The sequence below is a fragment of the Nuphar pumila genome, chromosome 2 (genome assembly GCF_984573655.1).
Source record: "Nuphar pumila chromosome 2, dmNupPumi1.hap1.1, whole genome shotgun sequence".
In the NCBI taxonomy this organism is placed as follows: Eukaryota; Viridiplantae; Streptophyta; class Magnoliopsida; order Nymphaeales; family Nymphaeaceae; genus Nuphar; species Nuphar pumila.
The window spans coordinates 93,159,409-93,165,591 of record NC_143250.1 but is presented as its reverse complement, the minus strand read 5'-3'; the positions used below and the strand labels follow the sequence as shown (position 1 = coordinate 93,165,591).

The 6,183-nt window shown below is 41.1% G+C and overlaps 1 pseudogene; it reads right to left on the bottom strand.

Moving 5' to 3' along the window:
* Positions 1-1,308: 1,308 nt before the first annotated feature.
* Positions 1,309-5,141, bottom strand: LOC149846146 (cellulose synthase-like protein D5 pseudogene; annotated as a pseudogene).
* Between the last annotated feature and the right edge of the window lie 1,042 nt (positions 5,142-6,183).

Here is a 6,183-nt window from a genome sequence, read left to right as displayed (position 1 = left end):
AAGAAACCAACTCACTAGTAAAAGAGCAGAGGATTTGGTATATGTTCACTCAAATCTACAATTAATTTCTCGCCGCACCAAAGAAGAGTATAGGTACTTTTTTTTCTTTGTATTCAAAGTTTGTATTTAAATATTTCATATTTGTATTCAAAGTTTTAAGTTAGATACTAATATAGTGATTTTTTGATGCAGTTGTGGACCATCCAAGAATTGGGATGTAAATCCAGAAGATTTTGACTTGGAGGGAGAACATAATTTACATACTCTCAACATGGACTACCTTGATCCTGTTCTTCCTTCTAATTCAGACGATGAGGCAGATTTATGATAAGTTTTGTTGTTTATCACACTCACAAGCTTCTTTATGTGTTATATTTTGGTAAGTTTGTGTTGTTAAGAATTGTTTTTTTTTTGTTTTAAAATTTACAATCTTTATGTGTTAATTTATTGTTATATATATAATTATAATATTTAAAATATATATATATTTATAATATATATTTTTTAATATATATATATAGCTGAGTCCCCGTGTCCAAATTTTTTGGAATTGCGCCGCACCCGTGTCGCACCCGCACCCGCACCCATGTGACATAGCTTGAAACTAACATGAGAACCATCTAATTGTCATTTTGGCTATAGATTTGTAAAGTTTATTTAGAAAATACATGTTTTCAAGTTATGATATTTTGATATTTGGACATCTTCATTTGAAACATATTTAAAACATATCTTTCGATAACAACCCAAAATCAACCCCCATTAGTTTATTTAGAAAAAACATGTTTTCAAGTTATGATATTTTGATATTTGGACATCTTCATTTGAAACATATTTAAACTTATCTTTCGATAACAACAAAAAATCAACGACCCCCACAATGCACCAAAATTTTACAAGAAATTGAATTGCATAGAAACAATTGAACCCAAAGCATGTTTCTTGTTAAAAAAAGTGTACAATATAACATCTATGACATTTTGAAATTTGGCAAACATATTTAAAAACATATCTTTTAATAACAACAAAAAAGCAACAACCCACGCAATGCACAAAAAATTTACAAGAAATTGAATTGCATAGAAACAAACTGAACCCAAAGCATGTTTCTTATTAAAAAAAAGCACACAATAACATCTATGACAATCATCATTGGTTGCAGACTTGGACATTTCTTAGTTGATGTGTATATATATATATATATATATATATATATATATATATATATATATATATATACAGAGAGAGAGAGAGAGAGATGCTTCCTCTACGAGAAATAGAAATAAGATGGCAAAAGATCTCTAAGCATCAAGTGAACTGGAGCTTCATGTATTGGCTCCTCGTGTAGGGAGTGCTAATGTACACCCACAGCAAGGAAATGATGCTGGATATCAAGCCAGACCAGATAAACACTATGGTTGGAGTTCTTCCCCTCCTTCCCATCAGCCCTTTTGCAAATGGGTAGAGGTGGCACAGCACCCATGAGCTGAAGAACACACCACCAAGAAGCTTACTCCACTCCGGGTACTCACTGTACATTGTTCGCGCTGCACCCACAGCAATGGCAATCATGTTCACCATCATGATGGTGATGGGAGGAACCATCAAAAAGCTCCATTTCACCACATACAGCTCTGCGAACTCGTCCTCGGCATCGTCTACAGCGGACTTGGAAGTGAGTGTGAATGATATATCCACACCAGCAATCACTTTAAGCAAACCTTGCAAGACTGCAGCAGGATGAGCACTGGTTCCACCAATCAACCAGAATTGCTCATTTCTCCACCAGTCATGCAGTGTGATCCCTGACCACCTTATCTCAAGCATTGCCAGGAGGCAGAGTGTTACAGTTATGAGGAGAAGATAGACAAGAAAGGTCGCACTGAGTGTCTGTACTATGAATTGTCCAGTAAAGAGGGACATTGCAGGTAGGATGCAGTAGACAAGAAGGAAAATGGAGGTGAATGGATAGATACCAACATTGAAGTAAGCAACCCTCTGCAAGAACTTCATTCTGCTACTCGCAAACAGAGCATTGTTTCGAGAGAAAAAGATCTCGACCGACCCGGTCGCCCAACGAAGAACTTGGTGAAGTCTGTCAGTAAGATTAATGGGTGCAGTTCCCCTGAAAGCATCCCTCTTTGTGACACAGTAGACAGATCTCCATCCCCTGTTATGCATCCGGTATCCTGTCACCACATCCTCTGTGACAGATCCATATATCCAGCCAATCCTCTGCCCCCACTCCGTTTTGTCCTCGTAGAAGCAGGATATCGCACTGATGGCTTCAGCAACAGTGGCAGCGTCAAGAGGCTCTCTTGGTTTAGCAAGTGCACCACTTCCCAGCTTCACTCCATGCTGCCCTTGAAGTAATCTCCCCTGATATTCAGCAAGAGGGATAGAAGCAGCAAGAGTTGTGGAATTGCCAAACTTCTTGGGAAGAAGCTGAGATTCAAGATCTTCATAGCCGTCATCATCATTACCACCAGAAATCATCTGTTCCATATCATTCTTCGGGGTCTTTGGCTTTCTGAGGAAGAGCTTAATCTTAGTCCTCCCAAAACACCCTCTGTGCTCTGTAGCTCTAGGAGGGTTGAATCCATAAAGAGCTATTCTTCTGAAAATACACCCAGTGCCAACATACATTGGACCCTGAAGGCCATCAAGAGCTCTCATGCTCACGTCGAAAAACACGGTGTTGTGGTTTGCGTATCGATCATTAGGATCAATCCCCTCGAATCTCTGAGGGAACTGGACGTAGCAAATTCTGTCTCCTCCCCTGTCCAACATGAAGCACATTCCATCTCGAAGAGCCAAGGAGTTGTATATATAGTGATCACAGTCCAGATTAAGGATGAAGGGGCCATTAGACATTATAGCGCTAGTGCGGACCAGAGCATTCATGGCACCTGCCTTTTTGTTGTGATCATAACCAGGCCTTTTCTCTCGAGAGACATAAACCAACATGGGCAATCTGATATCTACTTTGGTTGCGTCCACCAGATTAGCATCATCTGCCTCTACACCCATTATGGGTTCTGAATTGGGAGGAGCTAGCATTACCTGCAACCACAAATAGATGCAGACATTTTAGCCAAACTGTTTGGATTGAAAACTACCAAAAAACTAAATTCAAATCAATCATGAAGTGAAGAAATAGCTAACCTGAATTATGCCTGCGTGATCTCCCCTAGAGTGATCAACTTCTGCAGATGGCCAAGTTCCTGGCCAATGTGCACCATCGGACATCCATGTTGCCTTTGGAACTTTGATGGGCTCTGAAGGATTCCCTCCCATCTCAAACTGTTTCTTCTTGGCTCGAAGTTCTTCGTGCGCATTGTAAGCATCTGATCTTCTTCTAATTGATTCCGGTAAGGAATTGATCCTCACCTTGAACTCGTCATATTCTCTCTTCACCCTTCTCCTCTCCTTAACAAAATCAAGCCTGACTTTGTTCTTCAAGAAATCTCGCTTCTGCCCAAAATAAGATTCCGGGTTTCTGGGCTCGATATTGTGTTTTCTGCAGAATGGAACCCATGTGCGTGCAAAGCTTGCAGTTTCAGCAAGAGCTTCAAATGTTAAAAGCGACCCACCATCATCCGAAAGATAACACGCAATCTTTTCTACTGGATAATCAACGGCGAGGATCGATAGTATCGTATTAGCAGTAACCAGAGGAGGCTCTTTCTCAGGATCAGCTGTAGATACAAAGACATCGATTCCAGGAAGATCTGATATTCCTTTTGGGTTTCTAAGGCTCAGAGATTCGAACATTTCCTTCAGAATAGTGATGTCTGTTACTCTGTTTACAGGACACAGCTTAGGGAGTTGGTCCAGGAGCCATGATATGGCAAACCAAAGCTCACAGATAGTAGACATCCCCCATAGCCACATAGCCTCATGATTTGGGTGCTGAATTCTCCACGCAAGAAAGAACCCGAGTGCGACTAGGCGGATCATGATTAACAATCTGCATCAAATCAGAATGCCAAGATTGGTGATCGTGTGATCAAAATCATGTCAACATTTTACCGATCGATCAAAATTAAAATTGCTAGTTTTAAAAGTAATAACAATGATACAACAGAGTACAAAGAAATTGATATGCAGTTGCGTAAAATTATCAAGCAGTGCCCAAAAAGAAAACCAAAATGAAGTGAATAACACAATACAAACAAACACTTTGCGCATCAAACAATTCTCAAGGATTGGTACTGAGCTCTTTATGAGTACCTGTATGGACTAAGAACTGCAGTAGAAACACCAGCCTTTCTTGTTAACGGCCGCCTGCTCCTTTCGCAGAAATCAGGAGGCTCCTGAAATGAGCCACCGCCATATCCTTCTTTAGGCCATACAGCATTTCCGTATCCATAGGTTCCCTTGGTTTCATAGAGCCATCTAGCATGGTCGAATTCCGGCTGATGATTCTGAGCTTTGAATGATTTCACAACAGAAAGCCTTCTTTCTAGTTTCGATTCCATCTTTGTAGGCAAAGGAAGAGCTTTATCCTCTGCTTCAGACAATATCTCCTCCTCCACATCCTCTTCCACTTCCCTAAACTCTTCTTTGCATCCAGGGCACTTCTCATCGTTCCTGATACGGTCCAAATAGCACTCCCTGCAGATCTTGAAACCGCAATGGCACGGCAAACTACCCTCTTCGCGAAGCGCTTTGCCGTCACATCCTGGCATCCCGCAGATCGTCGCCATCAAACCCCCTGCCTTTTCATGGTAGCTTTTCATGGTGTCCATCATGTGAGCTCTGGTCATGCAATTGAATCCGCCGGTGAAGATGGCCCCTGATACGAAACTGCTCTGTGTTTTTCCGGAAATTTCTCGGTCGGGTTCACCGGGAAGACTGGATAGCGAACCCGACACAGACTGATGTTCTGGAGTCGAAGGTATCTGAACCGTGTAAGTCACGAACTCAGAGCTCACTTCAGTCTCATCTTTCACCTCTGAACAGCATCTCGGCCCACCGGATAATCTCTTTGCTCTGCTGATCAGGGGAGAACTGGGGCTGTTGTTCGATATCGACGATCTCGGAACAGGGCTGGTTATGCCCATTGATCTGGAGCCTCCTATTCCTGTTGATGCGACTGTTATGGTCACGGGAGAAGAAGAGGAAGCCATCTTAACCATTCTTCTTCTTCTTCGTCTTTAACCACTGAAACAGAGAAATGAAGCAAAAGAAGACGCCTACAGTGAAGAATGAAGGGAGGAGAGGAAGAGCAGAGCAATTGTACTCAGAAAAGGGACCATGTTATAGTTGGAAGTCCTGTGAAAATTATGAGGGGTGCATAGCTGGATGAAATTTCGAAATCCAAACGGTCGAATGATCTTGACGGTCGCCTTGTGGGATCAACGCTCTGGGAGGTGTCTCGGCCAACGGTCATTTGTTTTCATTTATGCGGCTTTCAATAGTTCTCTCACTCTCTCTATGATAGCCTACGTACAAGCAGATTGGGACACTCACAAACAATGCCCAAAAAGTGACTCTGTGACCTGAGAATGTGTTTGAATGTCTCATATCCCAAATCCAAAGAACATACTCTGATTTCAGGAAGGACCCCTTTTCATCCATTCTCAAATTCAAGGAGTTCGGATCGGGTGTTATATGATACAGTTATGCGACTTTTGGGTAACTGACTTTGATTATGTGACATAATGAACCCTTATTTAGCCCATTAACAAGATGAATGACAATAGCAGGTCGATCCCAGTGAAAATCAAGTTGTAGAATAGATTTTAACCAGACTCTTGGAAGAGTTAAGGTTGGACCCAAGTAGGGGTGTAACTTGGTGGGGTTTTATCAGACCCGATTCTAAATCGGGTCTAAAAGTATGACTCAAACTCGATTCAATCTAATTCAGGTTTGGGTTCGAGTACAGCTAAAAACTGTGGATCTATATGAGTTAGCGGTATACATTGGGTTGGGTCTTCAGTAGACCCATTTTGATTCGGATTGGTTTCGGGTCTGGGTATGCCTGAAAACAGTAGACTCATATAGGTTAATTGGTTCAGGTATTAATGGATTGGGTTTCAAAGTTAGGTCTTGATATGATATGTGTTGTAGACCTAATTACCCCTCTATAAAATATATGTAAATTAATGAAATCAATTGTTTATTAAGAAGATTATATATTAAGAAAATCAATACTTAATAACTATTCTAAATAATGTC